Source organism: Myiozetetes cayanensis, unplaced genomic scaffold (genome assembly GCF_022539395.1).
Source record: "Myiozetetes cayanensis isolate MyiCay16 unplaced genomic scaffold, myiCay2020 scf2-11, whole genome shotgun sequence".
NCBI lineage: Eukaryota > Metazoa > Chordata > Aves > Passeriformes > Tyrannidae > Myiozetetes > Myiozetetes cayanensis.
Genome location: NW_026087411.1, coordinates 88,498,536 through 88,515,204, shown reverse-complemented (window position 1 = coordinate 88,515,204; position 16,669 = coordinate 88,498,536). Strand labels below are relative to the sequence as shown.

The following is a 16,669-nucleotide window of genomic DNA, read 5'->3' as shown; positions in this document are numbered from 1 at the left end:
ATCAGATTAACATAGATTGAGATTAATGGCAGTTTAACTTGGTACAACTGAGACGTGGACATATGACCTGTTTTTTCTTCTCTCCCAAGGAAACAAAAACCTTTAGTGAAGGAGTAAGGTATGCAGTTGGATTTGCTTACCAAATTATTTGTTTTAGCTTGAATTTCCATTTTGAGAGCCACAGTCCTGAGAGATTTATGATAATATGTTTCCCCAGAGATTTGAACTATTTCTGTACTGCCTACTCATTGTCAAAGGCTGATGTTGGTTTACTTGGAGTATTTTGTTTTGCTCCATCTCTAAATTTTTTTCCCCCACCTTGGCTTGTATACTACTTGTCAAAAGACACACCTAGTCCTGAGATTCTCATACTTACCCTGAGATTCATACATTTAGAGTCCGTACCTAAAGTATTTACAGATTTTATTTGGAACTGATAGTGCCCAGGAAAAACAGAGTAAACATAAGATCAAATTCACATGAAACAACATTATGAGCTAGATGATTGAGAGGAGAAATCAACCAATGTTCTAAAAACTGGAAGCTTGAAGCAAGTTCACTTAAAGGAATTCTTCACCTAAAAAACCCCTCCACATAGTAAAATAATTAAACATTCATGGCAGATTCTAAACAGCTTCCTTACTTGCTACCATCATCGAAATCCCAAAACTGAGTTCCCTCCTTTCCCTCCTTCACACTTCTTTAAGCCTCAATGCTGACCTGCTCTATTCTTCTCAAGATGAAACCTCACCTGTTTTATTTTTACCCTCAGGATACCTCAGACTGTTATGCAGGACAAACACCACTTTCTCCTTCCAGAAATTTAATGCCTATTTATAGGCTTATGTAAAAAGTCAGTATATTTCTATTATTTCAAGTTTACATTTCATCTTATGATTAACTTGTGTTACTTTTAAATGCATTCTATAAATGTACTTGTTTTTATTTTTTTCCTCTCCTTTTTTCTTTTTTTTCCCTTACTATTCTGCCTGTGCTGTAAAATAGTCCATAAATCCATGGCCTGTAACCTGAAATAAGAATCTGTATAATGAGGCAGTGACAAAACCACATAATACTTTTTTCTGTTACTATTATACAAAGAGAAAACAGCTTTCTGTGGTTGTATATATGGTTTTCAGTAATTTTTAACCACAAGCACAGTAAAATAAGTAAAAGCTAGGTAAGTAAATAGGGAGATTTAAACCACAGAAGAGAGTGACAGACACTGACAAAGTTACTTATCTTTAGTCCTTTTTGCCTTCAAAAAGCATACCATGATGATAATGAAATTGGAACTTAATGATTTTGTGCTAGTGTCCCTCACAGTTCCATTTCATTAAATGTTTCCTCCACCTCTTCTATTCTTTCATTTCCAAATTTCATTTCATTTAGATAAAAGAGCACAAAATAATACTTGTATTTCCAATGGTTTCATGTAGAACAGCTGTCAGTTCTTCTGTTCCTTTTTTTTTTTTTTTTTGATATGTTGTGCACCAGAAATCACAAATTTACAAACAACGTGATCATCATGTTCTTCTCTTAATAATGACTCTTTCTTTATATTACAGTATCTTAGTCTGCCTCTATCTATACAACAAAGTGCATTTCCTGTTGGCTTCGCGAATGTGTTATTTGACTATTTTTCAAGCTCAGATGTTCCCTGATGCCCAATAGTTACATTCAGATACTTAGTTTAGAGTGAAGTCATTAAGCAAAAAGCACTGAAGGGCTTATTTGCCAGGGATTAGGAACGGCATTCATTTACTACAGTTTTCTATAAAATCTGCCTCTGGTACATTGTTTGCTGTTGGGATAAGGAATGAAACAACACGACAAAATGTCAAAGCTGTCAAGAAACACAAAGTCAATTTATTGTTACTGAAATAATGGAAACTTGTATGTAGAAGATCAATGAGAATGGGAGATCCTGCACTGAGAGTGAATGCAGAGAAAGACTGTGAACATTAGAGAAGTAGGTTCTAGGGGAAATCACACAACTATGAGCCTAACTTAGCACACTTAGCCTAACAGGAAACCAAATGCTTTTACATTTGGTAGAGTCTCTATTCCTCCATGAAACTTTTGATGGTTTTTTATTGATCAAATACACAGCCTAAAAAAATAATAATACCTTATATTTTAGTTTGACAAATGTCAAAGACACTGCAGAAATATTAGTCACCCAGATGAACCCTGGAAAGAGCAAAGAGGAATCACCATAATTTAAAAAGAACCTAGTCAAACAAAACTACATCTTCAGTGAAGGTTTTCTCTTTTGGAAGGAAAAATCACAAAATTAAAGGGATCAGACAAAGAACTGAAAACATCAAAGATAGGAGGTGTGAAATTTCCTTAATTATAGTGGTAGGAATGTCTGGCGATTACCAGCTGGAAGAAGGTACTGGGAATAATGAACACACACACACACACACACAAAGAAAGAGCAAAGAATATATGTTCAAAGTAGAAAGCATAAAGATGAAATAAATTTGCCTAAACTCAGACTGAGTTGGACCTTAAACAAAGTATAAAGGCATAGAGAAAAGAAGAGTGACAGACTACAAGTGAGGAACAGAACCAAGTTATCAATTCTGCAGCTATGACCGACACTCTTTCCTTTATTAACACTGGAGAAGCAACTCTAGAAGTAATTCTAGAAGCAATTTCCTAGACAGTCGTCTATCACTGTGATGCTGTAATAGGCTGCATATTGCATTTACTTCTATTTCAAATTAACATTATGTTCCCTTAAGCGCAACATTTACACCTGTAGAAAGGGAAAATATGATTTATTTCCACAAGGAAAAAAAAAAAGGGCTCTGATTTAAAAAAAGGTTTCTAGGTAACAACCCAGATGGAAGGCAATAGGTATAGCAGGGGAGTAGCAGACCAGCTTAAGCAGAGTAACTGAAACTACTGTTTGGAGAACAAAGCAGAGAACCTGGGCTCAGAGATAATGGAAAAGAAAATGGGACCAAAGAAGATGCAAATCCACTAAATTTCAGAAAGGCAGTGAGAGACTAAAAACCCACCTGCAAGATCATGGTCTGTGGGAGAGGGTTGTGTCTAGCAATTTTTCTTCTATTTTGTCCAACTTCATACTAAGATTTTATTACAAAGAGGTTAAATGTTCTAGCTTTTATTCTTCTAAAACCTGGAATGTTTCTTATTTTGAAGACTTTTGACCTTATTCGGTTAAAGAAAATGGTGCAGAATATCATGCCAGATAACTTCCAGTAATTTGGGTCAGATCAGGAAGCTGTCAACTGGAAGGATATTTATGCAGCCTTGTGTTAGGATTCCACTAGAAACCCCTATATTTCAAAATTTCCTTCACTCAAAGATTAGGCAAATTATATAACCTCATATGACTATTTGCTGCTGGAGTACCTTTTAATATAGTTTCCTGCAATTTATAAACCAGGTACTTCCACTACTAGATCACAATGAGATCGTGATCACACTTCACCTAAAGAATTATTAATGTTCTTTTAATTTCAGAAATGCTGATGTTCATTGAGTATTGCCAAGTTTAAACATATCTAGCTAGCAAAGAAAACTTCCAACTGACTGTCCTAGTATTTCTTTATAAAGACATTATTAGTTCCTAGTGAAAGGGTTACTAACTAGGCAGGCAGAGCTCTCACAGCTGGAAAAGTCTACTGCAGACCCACAAATCATCAATGACTACAGAGGTATAAGAGAGAATACTGTATGTGATTCTTCATGAGCACATGATAGAAATTAGCCATAGAGGTTCATCTCTGAGGTGACAGTATAGTTGAGGGAATGTGATGGTTATATCCCAGCTGGCAGAAGACCCCTCCAGTCTCTTGCTCCCACTCCTTCATCATGATGGTAGACAGCAGAAGAGAAAAAGTCAGCAAGCTAGTGAGTTGACATTAAGGCAGTTTAATAAGTGAATAATAATAAAAAAAAAAAAGTGATGCAAAAGCAACTACCACCAGAAGATCAGGGCCCAGCAACAGTTACTTTGGAAAAACTTCATTCCATTTTACAGCTGAGGAGGATATTATATGATAGGGGATATCCTTTTGGTGACCTGGGATCAGTTGTCTCAGCTCTGTCCCCTCACAGCCTCTTGACCACCCCCAACCTATTTGCTGAGGGGTAAGAGCAAGAAACAGAGAAAGCCTTGATGCCATGTAAACAATATTCAGCAACAGCCGAAACATACCTGTGTTGCAAAACTACTTTGGTCACCAGTCTAAAACACTCCACCATACAAACATTAGTGAAAATGACGACAGAGGTAAGAAATAAACCCCCAAAATACTGTGAAAACACAACTGTGAGAGTAAAGATTACTTTTATTGTTAGCAATTCAGGAGGCACTATGCAGTTTTGAAAAATTGTATATTTTCTAACAACAGGAGCGTTTTTGACTACTGAGTTTGTATTTATCAGAAATGGTAACAATTTGCTCCACTTGCCATCCAAAGCACAGAAGTTTAATCAGTAAAAGTAATTTTCAATGGGATTTTGTGGGATTTAGCAGCAAATTGTCTTTTTTTGTTTTTTTTCCTGGGGAGAAACTTATGGATTTGCATTTTAATAGGATGAAGTTATACACCCAAAACTTCATGTTTGTGGCATAAACTTCTCTGCTGTTGAAAAATCTTTGAGAAAAATCGCACATACATAAGATGGGAACAGATGAATATTCAGTTCAGTTTTATCTACTAAAATGTGATAAGAAGTTTCATAACATGCTTTTTCTCACGTAGATTGAGTTTTGTGGATAGATTGCTACAGCTGATGCGTCACCACATACCGTTTTTAAAAAACAAGTTAACAGATGAGTAAATTGATAGCTAGAGGAGATTAGCTCTTGATTTAATTGTGTGTTGCAGGGAATTCATGAAGAAACACAAGGTAATATTTGGGCATTCTCATCAATTACATAAAGAACCAGTTTGCAAGAGATGAGCCTACAGTTCCCAAACACAAAAGTGATAAGTAAGCAACAAACCTAGGGAACTGCTGATTGGTAGGTCATTTGGGTTATCATTGCAATAGTTGCCTAACTGGTACGTATGTGCAGTTAAATATATTTCTGCCTTCTCAAATATAGTCTGGTTTCTCCTGAAGCTGAAAGGGTCCTACCTAAACTACATAGAAGTGATTGCTGATGCATGGTACCCCCTTAGGTTTACACCATCAGGTTGTATCATCACAAGAACTGCAAAGGAATACTACAGGCCATTAACTGGTATATTCTGGCACATGGTCAACACATTACCTTTTCCAAGGGATAAACTCTAGGTCTTTGTTCTTCTTTAGTGCTTATAGTAAGAGTGTAGTGGCCACCATTCATGACTTAGATATAATTCTGCCTTGAAAAAGGGACTGAAAGGCAAGGATAAGCCAGAGCAAGAAGCCATACAAATTTTCTGTGTGAAACCTTTTTTTTTTTGGAAGAAAGTGTGCCCATAGACATTTTCAATCCAAGTAGATAGTCTGCCAATAAACTTGTTACATAATAATCCCAGAGTACACTTATTCAATTAATGATTACAGCCTTCCCTCCCAAGCTTTGGAAGGCTGCTTGGAAATAGTGCAATGTTCAGTCAGTGTCTGGAAGGAACTCAAAGCTATTAGATGACAGATGTCTGGGATGCAAGCACTGAAGAGCATTGCTGCATTAAGTCACCATAGTTTAAGCTGTAAACTTTGCTGGAAGAGACTGATACCGAACACATCCTCTAAGGGCTCATGAAAGTTATCTGCTAACTGCTCAAGCTATACTTCTCCCTTATCAACAAGACCTGCTGAAATTTTCAAAAACAGGATCTCAAAGAGTCACACAGAGGAACTAGTGAAATGTCATTTTCACAGATGATGCCATCTGTTGAGGTTCATTGCTTCCAGAGAAAGGGAGCAATTATTTCTTTTTTTGTTTGTATAACACGAGGTAGTAAACCTATACCTACAACTCTCAAACCTATATTTATTATGAATTGAATTAACTTTGAAGATATCAATGTGAAGGCATAGCTTCATCAAACTCCACAGATCCTCTGTTGCAGACTGTTTAAATGTATTCTAGTGGAGCCCCTGGTGGTCTAGTGGTAAAGGCGCCGCGCTATCACCGCGGAGACCCGGGTTCGATTCCCGGTCAGGGCCACTCCCCGGGCAGGTGGAGCTCGTTAGCCCTTAAAAAGGCAACCCACCTACGTCCTAAGGACCTCGCTGCCACTGTCCAAGCTCGCTTGGCCCCGGCAGATGAACCTTAGGATTAAAGGGTGGGCTCAGTTCCGCGCACACTGTGTCTCACCTAAAAAATCCAATGCGCAGGCTGGAAGGTGTAAAGACCTTCCCCGGATCTTCGCTCGCGAAGACTGGCCATTATTATTATAAATGTATTCTCCATCCCATAATGCTGCATACTGCCACTTTCAAGGCAACAATCACTTTTCAAAAAGAGCTTCCAGCCTTATTAATGAATAATAGACAAACAAAGGTGAAGTACCTGACAAGGCACCTGAGAAGGTGTGCACATATACACTGCCACATTTCCAGGTAAGCAAGGAAATTTGGGAACATGGGAAGCTATTGGATAAAAAAGACTGAATACGCTCAGCATAAGCTGAGTCACCCCAAATGTCTGTAACTGCCCTGAATTTTGCACACTGAATAGGAAGAAGAGACAAATGGTTAATAATAAGAGAATCACAGTTGTCAAAGAATGAAAGCATCACACAAATATCCCAGGACAGTTTCTACATCAACCCATACATCAAGATAAGGTATCAAGGAAACATCTAGCTAACAAAAATGGGCTGCAGCTGTTGCCAGGATCCTGTGGTAATATCCAGGAGCTCTGGATTAATTAAGTGGCAATATCAACCACAAATTGAAGAGCTTAACAGCAGGTCAGCCTGGCAGCTATGGGAAAATAAGAGTTCTCACAGATCAAGGACAAAATGATCTTGCAGGCCTACCAATATGTCCAAAGAGAAATAATCACCTGGATTTGAACTTGCAAATTCATAAAAGCAACTTGCATGCAAGTTCAAAATGGCATCATCCCTTTCAAAATATTCTTCCTTATTTTTGAGGAAATAATCTCCACAGGAACGGTATCTTATCTGGGCACATCATCGAATGATATCTTTGCATATCACCAAAACAACATTTGTCTTCTTATAAAATTAGGGTATTTTTGTATAGGGTGCAGGTTTTGGCTAAAGAAATGACCTTTGTGAGGTGAGACTGAGGTTGCCTAGTGCCAGGGAGAGCTGGTTCCAGCCAACTCCAACAGTCCCACCACAGGGCATAGCTGAACCCAGCAGCCAAAATAGTAGCACCTTGGGAAAATGCCATAAAGGCAGAGAAGGCATGGATAAAAAAAAAAAAAAAATGAGCGGAATGTAAGTGCAAACATCAAAATCAGCATCTGCTTTGTGGTGCCAGTGCAGATATTCCCCTGTAGCCCATGAAAAGAGCTATGTTAGAGGAGGTTGAAGTTTCTTGAAGGAAATGTGGCCCATGAAGAGAGTATAGGTAGGAGTAGGGAAAAAGCATGAGGAGCAGCACAGAGGAGTGTTATGGATTGACCACAATCCTTTCCGCTGGCACCACCTGTGGTTGGAGTGGAATTGAGAATGAATCTGAGCTTGGGAAGAAGTGCATGTGCATGGGGAAGGTACTGCTTCATTTTGTCTTTGTTTTTCACCAGCCAAATTTATTTTAAATGGCAATAAATGAAATTAATTTCCCCAAGTCAAGTCTGTTTTGGAACTGGTAAGCAATTTCCCTGTCTTTATCTCAACCCACAAGTCTATTAATCTTATTTTCTCTTACTGTCAAGCTGAGGAGGGAGAGTGAGGGAGTGACTGAATGGGCATCTGGCATTTAGCCAATGCTAAACTCCCATTCCTCAAAAATTGAGACAGGTTTGGAAGTATGGTGAATTTAATCAATTTAATCAAACGACCATTTGCATCTAAAGACAAGCATCAAATAAAAGAGGACCTTCAAACAGTAGATGATACTGTTGTTGCCTGCAGCAAAAGGTAGAAAAGTAGTTTCAAGTCTTCCAACACATACTTAAGGTTGCTGACATGCAGAAACAACCTGGTGGGAATAATGCAGACAATCCAGGATGGACAAAGAGCTGCCATCTGTGAGGATGGTTAAATGACTGTCGAGGGTAACCTTAAAGAGTATCTCAACATAGGATGCACCTCAATACAGAATGACAAACCTTAATGACATCCTTGAGGTCTTCAATATCCTCGTGAGAGGGGCAGGCACTGATCTCTTCACTTTCATGATGAGTGACAGAATCTGAGGAAACAGCATGAAGCTGAGTCAAGAACAGTTTGGGTTGGATATCAGGAAAAGGTTTTTCACCCAGAGGGTGGTTGAGAACTGGAACAGGCTCTCCAGGGAAAAGTTCACAGTATTGAGCCTGTTTGAGTTCAAGAAGCATTTGGACAACACTCTCAGGCACATGGGGTGATTCTTGGAGTGCGCAGGACCAGGAGATGGACATGATCATCCTAATGGATCCTGGAGTTCCTGAAAGCTGGTTTTACAGGTAAAGACCAAAGCAAAGAAGTCATCAAGTACCTTGGCCTTCTCTATGCCATTTGTAACCAGTTCCTCCACCCCATTCCTCACTGGACCCACTGTTTCCCTAATGGATGAACAAGTGAATGCCCACAATGGACCTGTCTTGTCAGATGACTCGAATCACTGGTTCCAGTAAAAAAAAATGTAGTACATGTCATGAAATGGAGTAAAACCCCACATCTGGCACAAAGCTGGAATGGAGTAAAAGCTGAGTTTCTAAACTCCAAGAGACAAGATGACTTCAGAGGAAGAAATACCAAGTAGAAGAACACTTTGTCTCAGTGTAGTGTGAAATGGTTGCAGATATTCTTGTATTTTGTGTGTTGACTAAGAGGAGAGAAAGAGCTTGAACAGATTCCCTAGAGGTACTGCAATAAAAAAAAATCTGGTATCACACAGGAATACATGACATGTGCTTTCTTTCAGACAGATATGCATTTTTAGAGTGGTATATGTATCCATCTGAGCATGCTCATCAGTTACCTTTAGAAACTGAATGATGTCATACCATTTTCCTTTTCATTTATTTCCTGAAATGCTATTTCCCTCTATAAAAATACTAGTCAAAAAAACCTGTTTCTTCTGCACTAAACAGAAACCTGAACTCAAACCTCTAATTAAGTTCTCCAAATACAGAGATTGTTTACATTGGTCTCCCCACATTGTTTTGGTTTTTTTTAAAATAATCTCAAGAGAAAAAGACAGAGACATTTTCAGTGATGTCTTTGTATCAGTCTTCTAATTTGCTGAGGATGCTATCTGGTTACTTCAAGTATTTAGAACACAAAAATATGAGTTCAAACCCTGTACTTATGAAACAATTCAAATGTTTTTGAGAAAAATACTTCCATAAAGTCAAATTCTGAGAGGATTTCAGCAAGATAGTGGCAACTATCATCGTTCAAGATCAGCAGGAGACTTTGCAATGTTTTTTCTCCTTCTTTTCTCCCCACACTTCTTTAATTTCTGACTCAGAATCTTACGGAGTTTGATTTCTCTGGGCACAGAGAGCTCTTATTATTTCTAACTGCATAAAAGAATTTCTAGAGAACACAGATAAAGCCATGCTTATCAAGAGTCTCACATAAAAAAGAAACAGGAACAATCCATTTGGCCCAGCATCCTGATTCTGCTCAGACTTTGAGTGCAAACACATTCTGATTCAGTGTGGCAGCTCCTAGCCAAGGCCTGTTCCACAGATGGTCCGGGGCCATGAACATCTTAAAGTTCACTGGTTTCTTTTCTGCAGGAATATAGTGTAGTTGTAATATCACCAATTTGGGTGATCTGCAGCTCTGTAATAAGTATAATGATCTTGGCATTTTAACATTGTCTAATGAGAGTGAATTGCATTTTTAATCTTACAGTAATCAGTTTATACTGTAGACTGCAGACATGTTATGTGTACGGAATGCAATTTTTTTTTTAATTAGAGTTGTTGATAATAATGACATTTTTGCACTTCTGTGAAGCATAGCCTTGTCAAGACATATCACTTTATATAAACTTAAGTGTCCCCTTTAATTTGATGTAGAAAATAATCAGTGAGAAAAAGAATCTTGATATCTCACTGGCAATACTTTCTGATTTCTGTGTAGTGAAGGATATTTCTTGATTTCTGGTTTAGGATTATTTTCTTATGGTTTTAGTAAACTTTTTTGAAAAGTTTTGTAAACATTATAATAATACTAATATCAATATTTTATATAATATCAGTATTTGCACTAATGATATTGCTATTTATAGAATATAACACTTAATACATGCATATGTACATATATGTACATATAAAATTCTAACTTCTCTAAACAAAATCTAATGAAATTCAAAATAGCAGCAGTAAAAATATCATGGAATACAGCTGGAGAAATATATATTTTCAGAATAAATAAGTTTGATATTATAAATGTCAGAAACACTGCTCTTAATATCTTCCTAATAAAATATGAAGTGCTATCTGTAACTAGTAAAATCACCCAAATTAATATAAATTTTCAGTAAAGACTTATCAGGAGGCATTCAGGAAATAGTACTAGTTTTAGTGCTAGAATTACTTACATGTCTTCCATTCTACTTTCTTAATATCATAAATTTAGAATTTATTAGACATTCTAGAAAAATTTATTGTTCATTTTGATTAAGAGTCTAGGTTTAGATTTTACTATAACTAGCAAAATTCAAGACTTTGGTGATCTGTATAAGCTTTCCTTGTTTGTTTTTTTTCAGCTTTAAAGATCACACAATTCTAATATTGATGTTCAGAAAGAATTCAAACTTGTTTCAAATACATAAATCAATAATGAATTATCCAAGACACTTACATAAACATACACAGCCACAAGAAAAAGAATTAACAAATCAATAATATAACTATAAGCATACAGATTAATCTAATTAAAAAATCCCAAATGGAATGTGGCACTATTCACTACAATGCTCTCTGTGCATACCTCTTTCCTCTAAGCTTGTATTTCAAATGCTGCAATGTCCAAGATTGTCATCTGCAGCCTTTACAACACTAAACCATTATTTAGTTTCAAAAGACAAGTAAGTGCCTATGGAACAATATATGAATTCTAAAAAGGAAAAGAAGCAGTCAAACAATAAGAATATGATAAGCATCTTGATAGTAGAAAAACAAACATTAGGATATCATGATGCAAGAGTTAAAACCATGTAAGGCATAGTCTACACTGGAAAAAGGTAATATACCGAAAGTGGTCAAATAAATACATGCAAATTGGCACAAATCATTTTACACCGAAATTTCATGCAGAAAGAAAAATACATTATTAGAACTATATTATATATCACCAAAGTGATGATAGCACTTGTTAAATGCTAGAGAAGTTTAGAAGGGGCAAGGCAGAAAGCATAGTACTAAGAGAGTTTAATTACTCATAAGAAGTCTGGTAGGAAATCGTGACAAAATATACTGGAGGGAATACATTATTAGATGTTGTAAATAATGGTTTCTTGGAACCACTCAAGAAGTTACAAGAGGTATAACTCTTGGTTTTGCACTAAGCTTATAACCAGTCTACAGTCTCATTGTATACATTGATTAAAAAAAATAAATGAGAAAACTCAAGCAGGTTTTTTTTTAACTTAGAGGACTCCATGAACAGATATGACAATTTGACTGGTAATCAATATGTAAAAAATCTGCAAAATTTAAAAGGTTTTACAAAGCATAGAATTCTTAGTAATTAAATATGAGAATTTCAGATGTGCTGTGGACCAACAGGAAATTTGCAGAGTTTCAAAGACTGGCCCTTCTAAGGTTTCAAACTACCCACTCTTGCCTATACCACTATAGCAAACAGCTGCAGCCATGTAACAGTCTAATATGCCTTGCAGTCCTATGACAGATTGAATGGTCTTTCCTTTGTTGGCTTCTCCAGGAATCTCAGGTTAAACACTGCAGCCCAGGGAGCATTTACTGAGTCCGGACCACTGTAAATTGCTAACATCCAGTGACTACTGTGGTAGGGTGCTAAAGCAACATGTGCATATAATATTATTATAAATTATTATGTGAAAGTTCCTATCAGTGCCTCAGCTTTATCAGATAAGATGAATGCCAGATAATCAAGTCTAAAACACTGTGCACAGATTGTACTAAATTCTCCCACTGCTTTGTGATGCTCTGGCAAGGGAAATGGATCATAAACTGTGTCTAACTAGACAGATACAGAAGTATTACTGTTGTTTTAGTCTATGGAAACACATAAGCTGTAACATGTAGCAAATTCCTTTCACATTATTCCAAGTAAGGGTTTGATTCTGTATTTTTAACACCTGTTTTACATTGTTCAATTCTTCACTCAATGCTACTGAATTCTCTGGATGAGTTATTAAAAGAGAAAGAACACACCTTTATATTTTTTAGCAGTCAGTTATTAAAATGTATAAAACTTTTTTATCTACATATGGATATACCTGGGAATGTCTTGTGACTGGGCAGGTCTTATGATTGTGATATCACATTGTTTCATAGGAAAACTATATGTTTTCTTACATAGGTACAATGTATATATATATTAAATATTTGTATTTAAAATGCATGCCCTCTAGAGTACTGCGGGCTCGTAGTCTAACCGGGAGTCTTTGGGTGTATAACGATTTCCATCTCACCTTAGTTTCAGATTTAACACACTATGATCCTGAGCATATCACTCAATTATCTCTTGCCATTTCCCCATCAGTTACTTACTGATATCTACGTATATATTTGCATGCATTCCACTTAATCTTTTATTTTTATTTAGAAGATTGCTCTCCTGATACAGAAGCTTCCTTTCCTTCTGAAACTTCCCTGTTTTAATACTTGCAAAGTTTAATTATAGAGAACCGCTTGTGTTGAAAAGGAATATGAAAATATAATGACATTTCACTTTCTCAATACTAAAATAGTATTAAGTCTAGAAATATAAATTACTGGAGCAATTATAGCAGCAGAAATAACAGTATTACTGCAATCAACTGCTGCTGTAGGTATTTGAAAACAATCTTTAATTTCCCTTTGAGTGTACCAATCTTCTCTGCAGAGGAAAAAGCTTTTGTAAACAATTAATGATACTAAAATTAGCATGAAATTAATTATTCTGAAACAAGTCTTGAGATTTCAGAAATAATTTTTTCTTTAATTTTTGATGGAAGAAGTCTTTTTTCTGTGTGCAATTTTTGTCTATTCCTCTGTTGTTGATTTTTCAGCCTTAAAAACTGTGATCATAAGCCTAATGTTTTAAAAAGATGATGTTATTTAACTATTTAGCTGATTTTGACATTTACCTGTTTAGTAGATGTGACAAGTCTGAATATTGCCCATCATACTCTTTATCAAAAAATAGGACATGATTTAAAAATAAGTAGTAGACAAATCTGGCCCTGAACTGAAGGGGGGTGGTTTCACTGTGTAGAGACAGTAGAACAAGATGTTTGCCAGCCAGCTATTTATAGCTCCACTTTCTTCCTACTGTTCAGCTCTGCCTTCCTACACTGCCAGATGAATCCACTAGACTTTGCAAAAGACAGAGTCATAAAAACAATTTCCTGCTGTGCACGAAACAGATTGCAGTGCTTGAACTTGGATGAATTTATCCAAGGTGTTTCAGTGTTACCTTGTTTTCTACCCACACCTTCAGATACTTCAGAATTCATACCCAAGCAAATACTTTGCCCATCCTTGGCCTGCATCTAAGGTAAGAGAATTGTAGATGTATAGGAGGACGGAATGGTAGAGACAAACTATTACGGGCTGATTACAACGCCCACTCTCTGACCTCCTGCACTGCTCAGAGGAAGGAGATAGATGAGTTGTGAGTGAAGTTGAGTCTGGGAAACAAAGTAAGGATTATCCACTGCCTTCCATTGGTCCACAGAGCTGGTCAGCTCAACAGGGAAGGCAAGCATCCTGGTCAGGCAGAGTTTCCTTTGGTAAATCCACGTTGGTTGTTCCCAAGGATCTGCTTGTCCCTCATTTGTTTCTACACTTTTTCAGGAAAGAGTTGTGCCATTGACTTGACCAGATCATAGTTACCCATCTTTCTCCTTGTTTTTTCGAAGATGAACATGACATAGCATTTATCTTTTTCCTGTCCTCAGGGACCTCCTCTGAGTGCTCTAGGTTTTGAGAGATAATGGAGAGTGGCCTTGTGATAGCACCAGCCAGCACTGTGTGCTTGTAAGCATTCTATCTGCATCCATAGTACTTCATATGTCTGGTTTACTTGAATAAAGCTACCTTTAGCTTTCTCTACTGTTTCTCCTCACCAGCAACAGCCATTAGGCACTGTGATTTGGGAGGTCTGAGAACTTCTGTGTGGTGAGGAAATCTATTGGAATATTATGGCATTGCTTTGCCAGATGTCACAGGTATTCTTTTAAATACATCACTACCTTGAGGATAGGGCTCTGCTCTCCTGAACTGCTTTCCCAAGCTGTGGTAGCAACCAGGGAGATCAGTAGAGGGAGGGCACTCTGACCCTAGGGAATACCAAATAATAAACATACAGACGAGAGAGAAATATGTGGAAAAATACACAGACACTTGAGAGCTGATTAGGAAAATGCAGTATAGAAAATCCTCAGAGGACACAATATTTTACCCCCAGGACTTCACAGATCATATCAAACCTCACTCAAAATGAAAGGAAAAGGAATCTAGCCTGGAAATTAACAGTGCTGTATGAGCCAATTCCAGTAATATAGAACTTCTGTGTCAACAGTTTTTGGTACTGACAGCTAGAAGTTCCTGTTAGTCAGAAACTGAAGAAGTTAGGTCCAGAAGTCACTGTTCTCTGCAACTTCCACCATATTAGACGGTAGAAGAGGCAACATCAGAGTGAACTACTCCAGTGAGAGAAGGGACTCCAGTAAAACAAGACAATGTATTATTAGGCCAATACTATGGGTATCACAGGGGTCATTATCAAACTTGACTCCAAGAGTGATCAGAGCACTTGCCAGAAACAGCTGAGTCTCAGCTGGAGCAGAAATCTCCCTTGAAACAGGCTGCAGGATGAAGGTCAGAAACAGACCTTTTCTGTTGAAGGGATGATGAAGGTTTTACAGCAGAAACCTGACTGTCTGGGTCTAAATCGGTAAGAAAGAAACTTTCTGGAGTGGTTTCCTGCTGGGATTGAAGAGCTCATACAAAGAGTACTTGTACAGACATTTCTCCATTCCCCAACCAAAAGGGAAAAATATAGCCTTTACAGATCTTATCTGGCTTAGAGCCTCCAGAATCTGATTGGGAAATCAAGGAAAATAAAACTTGCCTAAAGCTAAAAAAATTTAAAAATAAGCAAAATGAGACACTAAGATCAAAATGAATACAAAAGTCACAAATAAACCAAGAAAATAAAGTGAAGGAAAAGCCTGAGGTGGTCTCAAACAGAAAGCAATGACCTGCAAAAAAGCTCAGTGGAAAACTAGAGAGGTGAGAGTAAAGAGTGTATTTTTGCCTTTTGGTGGAGTTATAGGAATGTATACTTTCCTCTAAACATATAATAGTGGTTAAGTATCACCAGTCTGAGCACTTGCAAAGTCCCACATCTATTACCTAATTTAGATAACAAACATGGACCACAACATCTCACCTACTAATCCAGAATTAAGAATAGAATAACCTATTGAACTGCAACACCCTTAAAGAAAGAAAGCCCATGCTGATATGACAATCCAACACATATATAGGCAATTTTTTTAGCAGTAAATTACCCTTAAACCATAGTGTTTATTGCTATTTGAACTTCCTGAAAGTGAATTTATTTTTCTGTATTTTATGTTGCCTTTAGCTAGTGAAGAGCTCTTTATCATCTCAGAATTCAGTCTCACATACATATTATTATTACAACCCTCAAACAAATTGCTTCTTTACATGCTCCTAGAATTGAACTTGTACATAGACTGAACTTCTCTAAACCTTCACTATAAATTCTTCGTGGTATCCCAAGAAAAATTTCTCTTAGCTTCTAGAAGACAAGTCATTTAAACATTGAAAATATGATTTTCCTATAACTTATTAGTATAGAATATTTATTGAAGATACATTTTTGTAGTGAACAAAATTTTGTATGCAACACAGGATAAAATTTTGCAGATGAATGCAACATCTGTTTGGGTATGAATCATTTGAATTAAGGGGAAAGTTGTATAACCAGGAATACTAGTTGATGTGTTCTTTTAATGCCAGTGTGTGATATTAGAAGAATACTTCTGGTTAAATACTTCATAGTCTTTAAAGCACCTGCTCACAAGAATTTCTAAGCTGGATTTTGACAGTCTTATCACTTCACTGATTACTGTGCAATTTATTATAGAGTAAAAGCAATCTAAAAATGCTGCATGATAGTAGCAGCATCAAAAACATGCCGGTACTTGAAATTACTCTATTTGCCTTGTGATAGGATGACCTTTACTTACTGAAGAATGGAAGAGAAATAAAAAGGTTAAATCAATTGTCACAGGGTAAAGCCTACCCAAAATATGGCTTAAAAATGAAAACTGGACTGCATATGTCCGTCTCTGACTATATGATTTTGTTGTGCACTGGGAAAACAAA

The 16,669-nt window shown here is 36.8% G+C and overlaps 1 protein-coding gene across 1 annotated transcript in view; it reads right to left on the bottom strand.

The window, feature by feature from the left end:
• LOC126640159 (protein eyes shut homolog) overlaps positions 1-16,669 on the bottom strand; it is a 673,551-nt gene that overhangs the window by 239,598 nt on the left and 417,284 nt on the right. The window lies entirely within an intron of this gene.